Below are 7,409 nucleotides of genomic sequence, written 5' to 3'. Positions count from 1 at the left end.
AATGAGAGATTGAAATGTATTTTTGTAGAAAAATATGGGTGAGAAAAGGAAGGTTTGAAAAAATCTAATTTGAAAACAAAATTGTGGTCCCCCCACCTTTCTGGCGTTAAACGCCCAGAATGGCACCCATTCTGGCGTTTAACGCCCATTTGGTGCCCCTTTTGGGCGTTTAACGCCCAGCCAGGTGCCCTGGCTGGCGTTAAACGCCAGAAATCCTTTATCACTGGGCGTTTTTCTGAACGCCCAGGATGCTGCATACCTGGCGTTAAACGCCCAGAATGGTGCCCATTCTGGCGTTTAACGCCCAAAATGGCACCATTCCTGGCGTTAAACGCCCAGAATGGCACACATTCTGGCGTTTAACGCCCAAAATGCCCCTTACTGGCGTTTTTTCGCCAGTAAGCTCTTTTTCTCTGCTTTTTGAGCTGAATCCTTCTGTAACTCTGTGAATTCCTTCATTTTTGATACTTGCCTCTGTAAGAACAATTCATACAACTTCCTAATGACTGGGTTGCCTCCCAGCAAGCGCTTCTTTACTGTCTTTAGCTGGACTTTTACTGAGAATCACTCAAGTCTCAGTTTTGAGCATTCCTGCTCAAAATTGCCTTCAAGATCATGTTTGATTCTCTGTCCATTAACAATGAACTTTTTGTCAGAATCAATATCCTGAAGCTCAACATATCCATATGGTGACACTCCTGTAATCACATACGGACCCCTCCACCGGGATTTGAGTTTTCCTGGAAACAGTCTAAGCCTAGAGTTGAAGAGCAGGACTTTTTGTCCTGGCTCAAAGACTCTGGTTGACAACTTCTTGTCATGCCATTTCTTTGCCTTTTCCTTATAAATTTTTGCATTTTCAAAGGCATTGAGTCTGAACTCCTCTAGCTCATTTAGCTGGAGCAGTCTTTTTTCACCAGCTAACTGTGCATCCATGTTTAGGAATCTGGTTGCCCAGTAGGCCTTATGTTCCAGTTCCACAGGCAAATGACAGGCCTTCCCATACACCAGTTGGTATGGAGAGGTTCCTATAGGAGTCTTGAATGCTGTTCTGTATGCCCACAGAGCATCATCCAAGCTCTTTGCCCAATCCTTTCTTCGGGCTATCACAGTCTGTTCCAGGATTCTCTTTAGTTCTCTGTTAGAGACTTCAGCTTGCCCATTTGTCTGTGGATGATACAGAGTTGCCACTTTGTGGCTAATTCCATATCTAACCATAGCAGAGTATAGCTGTTTGTTACAGAAATGAGTGCCTCCGTCACTGATTAATACTCTGGGAACACCAAATCTGCTGAAGATGTTTTTCTGGAGGAATTTCAGCACGGTCTTGGTATCATTAGTGGGTGTAGCAATTGCTTCTACCCACTTAGATACATAGTCCACTGCCACCAGAATGTAAGTGTTTGAGTATGATGGTGGGAATGGTCCCATGAAGTCAATTCCCCATACATCAAACAATTCTATCTCTAATATCCCTTGTTGAGGCATGGCATATCCATGAGGCAAGTTGCCAGCTCTTTGGCAACTGTCACAGTTACGCACAAACTCTCGGGAATCTTTATAGAGAGTAGGCCAGTAGAAGCCACATTGGAGGACTTTAGTGGCTGTTCGCTCACTTCCAAAATGTCCTCCATACTGTGATCCATGGCAATGCCATAGGATCCTTTGTGCTTCTTCTCTGGGTACACATCTGCGGATCACTCCGTCAGCACATCTCTTAAAGAGATATGGTTCATCCCAGAGGTAGTACTTGGCATCTGAAATTAATTTCTTTCTCTGCACGTAGCTGTACTCTTTGGGTATGAACCTCACAACTTTATAATTTGCAATATCTGCAAACCATGGAGCTTCCTGAATGGCAAAGAGTTGCTCATCTGGGAAAGTCTCAGAGATCTCAGTAGAAGGGAGGGACGCCCCAGCTACTGGTTCTATTCGGGACAGATGATCAGCTACTTGGTTCTCTGTCCCTTTTCTGTCTCTTATTTCTATATCAAACTCTTGCAGAAGCAACACCCATCTTATGAGCCTGGGTTTTGAATCCTGCGTTGTGAGTAAGTATTTAAGAGCAGCATGGTCAGTGTACACAACCACTTTGGACCCCACTAGATAGGATCTAAACTTGTCAATGGCATAGACCACTGCAAGTAACTCTTTTTCTGTGATTGTGTAGTTCTTCTGTGCGTCATTTAGAACACGGCTGGCATAGTAAATGACGTGCAGAAGCTTGTTATGCCTCTGTCCCAACACTGCACCAATGGCATGGTCACTGGCATCACACATTAATTCAAATGGCAATGTCCAATCTGGTGCAGAGATGACTGGTGCTGTGACCAGCTTAGCTTTCAGGGTCTCAAATGCTTGCAGACACTGTGTGTCAAACACAAATGGTGTGTCTGTAGCTAACAGGTTACTCAGAGGTTTTGCAATTTTTGAAAAATCCTTTATAAACCTTCTGTAGAATCCTGCATGCCCCAGAAAACTTCTGATTGCCTTAACATTGGCAGGTGGTGGTAATTTTTCAATTACCTCTACCTTTGCCTTATCCACTTCTATCCCCCTGCTTGAAATTTTGTGCCCAAGGACACTCCCTTCAGTCACCATAAAGTGACATTTCTCCCAGTTTAAAACCAGGTTAGTCTCTTGGCACCTTTTCAGGACAAGGGCTAGGTGATTAAGACAGGAGCTGAATGAGTCTCCATATACTGAGAAGTCATCCATGAAGACTTCCAGAAATCTCTCTACCATATCTGAGAAGATAGAGAGCATGCACCTCTGAAAGGTTGCAGGTGCATTGCACAGACCAAAAGGCATCCTCCTATAGGCAAACACGCCAGAAGGGCAAGTGAATGCTGTTTTCTCTTGGTCCTGAGGATCTACTGCAATTTGGTTGTAGCCTGAATAGCCATCCAAAAAGCAGTAATAATCATGGCCAGCTAGTCTTTCTAGCATTTGGTCTATGAATGGTAAAGGAAAATGATCCTTTCTGGTGGCTGTATTGAGCCTTCTGTAGTCAATACACATGCGCCACCCTGTGACTGTCCTTGTAGGAACCAGTTCATTTTTTTTCATTATGAACCACTGTCATGCCTCCCTTTTTGGGAACAACTTGGACAGGGCTCACCCAGGGGCTATCAGAAATAGGATAAATAATCCCAGCCTCTAGTAATTTAGTGACCTCTTTCTGCACCACCTCCTTCATGGCAGGATTTAGCCTCCTCTGTGGTTGGACCACTGGTTTGGCATTATCCTCCAATAGGATCTTGTGCATGCATCTAGCTGGGCTAATGCCCTTAAGATCACTTATAGACCACCCAAGAGCTGTCTTGTGTGTCTTTAGCACTTGAATCAGTGCTTCCTCTTCCTGTGAATCTAAAGCAGAGCTTATAATCACTGGAAAAGTTTCACCCCTTCCCAGAAATGCATATTTCAGGGATGGTGGTAGTGGTTTGAGTTCAGGTTTGGGAGGCTTATCCTCCTCCTGAGGAATTTTCGAAAATTCCTTTGCTTCCTCTAGTTCTTCCTGATCAGGTTGAGCATCTTTGAAGATGTCCTCAAGCTCTGATTCTAGGCTCTCAGCCATATTGATCTCTTCTACCAGAGAGTCAATAATGTCAGCGCCCATGCAGTCATTTGGTGTGTCTGGATGCTGCATGGCTTTTACAGCATTCAACTTGAACTCATCCTCATTGACCCTCAAGGTTACTTCCCCTTTTTGTACATCAATGAGAGTTCGTCCAGTTGCTAGGAAAGGTCTTCCTAGAATGAGAGTTGCACTCTTGTGCTCCTCCATTTCCAGCACCACAAAGTCAGTTGGAAAGGCAAATGGCCCAACCTTGACAATCATGTCCTCAATTATGCCTGATGGGTGTTTAATGGAGCCATCAGCAAGTTGGAGGCATATCCGGGTTGGTTTGACTTCTCCAGTCATCCCAAGCTTTCTGATAGTGGATGCAGGTATTAGATTGATGCTTGCTCCAAGATCACATAGGGCTGTCTTGGTGCAAGCACCTTCTAATGTGCATGGTATCATAAAGCTTCCTGGATCTTGAAGCTTTTCTGGTAAGCTCTTTAATATGACTGCACTGCATTCTTCAGTGAGAAAAACTTTTTCAGTTTCTCTCCAATCCTTCTTATGACTTAAGATTTCTTTCATGAACTTAGCATAAGAAGGTATTTGCTCAAGTGCCTCTGCAAACGGAATCTTTATTTCAAGAGTCCTTAGATAGTCTGCAAAGCGGGCAAATTGCTTATCCTGCTCCGCTTGGCGGAGTTTCTGAGGATAAGGCATCTTGGCTTTATATTCTTCAACCTTAGATGCTGCAGGTTTATTCCTTACAGAAGTGGTTGAAGAAGCCTTGTTAGAGGGATTACTGTCAGCACTCTCAGGTGTCTGACCTTCCCTTGGCGTTTGAACGCCAGGATTGGGTGGAAAATGGGCGTTTAACGCCAACTTTTCCCCCTTTTCTGGCGTTTGAACGCCAGAACTGGGCAAGGAATGGGCGTTTAACGCCAGCTTTCCTTCCCTTTCTAGCGTTTGAACGCCAATAATATTCCTCTCTGGGCTCTTACTGTCCTCAGAGGGATTTTGCACAGTGGTTTGGTTGTCCTCTGTCAATTGTTCCTTGTTTGGCTTTTTGCTCTTCTGAGCAGAGGTATTCAGTGTCTTCCCACTCCTCAGTTGAACTGCTTGACATTCCTCTTTTATCTGTTTAGATATTTGCTGTTTTGCTTGATTCAACTGCAGTTCTATGCTCTTGTTAGCAACTTTAGTTTCATGAAGCATCTCTTTAAAGTCTGCTAACTGTTCTGTCATCAGGAGCAATTGTTGATTAAGCTCAATTATCTGTTCTTGAGGACTAGGGTCAGTGATTACTGCCATGACTTTCTCTTTTGGGGAGAACTCATTGCTAGAGTACAAATATTGGTTTCTAGCAACAGTGTCTATAAGCTCTTGAGCTTCTTCAACTGTCTTCCTCATGTGTATAGATCCACCAGCTGAGTGGTCTAAAGACATCTGAGCTTTTTCTGTAAGCCCATAGTAGAAAATGTCTAACTGTACCCACTCTGAAAACATTTCAGAGGGACATTTCCTGAGCATACCTCTATACCTCTCCCAGGCATTATAAAGGGATTCATTATCCTCTTGTTTAAAGCCTTGGATGTCCAGCCTTAGCTGTGTCATCCTCTTTGGAGGGTAAAAGTGATTTAGGAATTTGTCTGACAATTGTTTCCATGTCTTTATGCTTGCTGTAGGTTGGTTATTTAACCACCTTTTAGCTTGATCCTTTACAGCAAATGGAAACAGTAATAGTCTGTAGACATCCTGATCTACCTCTTTATCATATACTGTGTTAGCAATTTGTAAAAACTGTGCCAGAAACTCAGTAGGTTCTTCCTGTGGAAGACCGGAATACTGGCAATTTTGCTGCACTATGATAATGAGTTGAGGATTTAGCTCAAAGCTGCTTGCTTTGATGGGAGGTGTACAGATGCTACTCCCATATGCAGCTGTAATGGGGTTAGCATATGACCCCAGAGTCCTTTTGGACTGATCAATCCCACTTAGGTCCATAATGGACAAAAGGGAAATGATAATGATTGCAAACAGATAAATTTTGTTTTTTTTTTTGAATTAAACGAAAAAAAAATAAAATAAAACAAAAGTAAATTAAAGTAAAAATTCGAAAATCAAGAAGAAAATAAGATCAAAGCAAATTGAGAACTGAATCAATTAGTTAATTAAAGAGATTTTGAAAATAGCAATTAAAAAAGATATGATTGAAAAACTTTTATGAAAAAGATTTGATTTTTGAAAAGAGGAAAGAGAAAAACACAAAAAGACACCAAACTTAAAATTTTTAGAAAATCAAACACACAGTTTTCGAAAATTTTTTAAGGGAAAAACACAAAGAGGACACCAAACTTAGAATTTTTATAAATCAAAAAGGGACTTAGAACATGCAAAAATCGAAAATTAAAAGAAAAACAAAAGCATGCAATTGACACCAAACTTAGAATATGAAACTAGACTCAACTGAAAGACTCTAAACCAACAAAAAAAATAAAACAGTCCTAATCTAAGCAACAAGATAAGCCGTCAGTTGTCCAAACTCAACAATCCCCGGCAACGGCGCCAAAAACTTGGTGCACGAAATTGCAATCACACTTTTGCAACCCCGCACAACTAACCAGCAAGTACACTGGGTCGTCCAAGTAATACCTTGCGTGAGCAAGGGTCGATCCCACGGAGATTGTCGGCTTGAAGCAAGCTATGGTTATCTTGTAAATCTTAGTCAGGATGTCAAAAATTATCAGGATTGATTGTGAAAAGCAAAAGAACATGAAATGATTACTTGTTTTGCAGTAATGGAGAATAGGTTGAGGTTTGGAGATGCTCCATCTTCTGAATCTCTGCTTTCCTACTGTCTTCTTCTTCGAACACGCAAGTCTCCTTCCATGGCAAGCTGTATGTAGGGTTTCACCGTTGTCAATGGCTACCTCCCATCCTCTCAGTGAAAACGATTGCATATGCTCTGTCACAGCACGCGGAATTCATCTGTTGGTTCTCGGTCAGGCCGGAATAGAATCCAATGATTCTTTTGCGTCTGTCACTAACGCCCCGCCTGCTAGGAGTTTGAAGCTCGTCACAGTCACTCAATCATTGAATCCTACTCAGAATACCATAGACAAGGTTTAGACCTTCCGGATTCTCTTGAATGCCGCCATCAGTTCTAGCTTATACCACGAAGATTCCGATTAAAGAATCCAAGAGATAACTACTTAATCTAAGGTAGAACGGAGGTGGTTGTCAGGCACACGTTCATAGTTGAGAATGATGATGATTGTCACGGATCATCACATTCATCCGGGTTAAGAACAAGTATTATCTTAGAATGGAAGCAAGCATGATTGAATGAGAAACAGTAGTAATTGCATTAATCCATCAAGACACAGCAGAGCTCCTCACCCCCAACCATGGGGTTTAGAGACTCATGCCATGGAAAGTACACAAAGAAAGGTGTGAAGTGTCATGAGGTACAGATACAATGTCAAAAGATCCTATTAATAGTAAACTAGTAACCTAGGGTATACAGAAATGAGTAAATGACGTAAAAATCCACTTCCGGGCCCACTTGGTGTGTGCTTGGGTTGAGCAATGAAGCATTTTCGTGTAGAGACCTTTTTTGGAGTTAAACGCCAGCTTTTATGCCAGTTTGGGCGTTTAACTCCAAGTTTTATGCCAGTTCCGGCGTTTAACGCTGGAATTTCTGAGGCTGATTTTCCATGCCGGTTTGGGCCATCAAATCTTGGGAAAAGTATGGACTATCATATATTTCTGGAAAGCCCAGGATGTCTACTTTCCAACGCCGTTGAGAGCGCGCCAATTGGGCTTCTGTAGCTCCAGAAAA

Source organism: Arachis hypogaea, chromosome 9 (assembly GCF_003086295.3).
Source record: "Arachis hypogaea cultivar Tifrunner chromosome 9, arahy.Tifrunner.gnm2.J5K5, whole genome shotgun sequence".
Classification (NCBI taxonomy): Eukaryota; Viridiplantae; Streptophyta; class Magnoliopsida; order Fabales; family Fabaceae; genus Arachis; species Arachis hypogaea.
Note: the sequence above shows the minus strand (reverse complement) of the source record.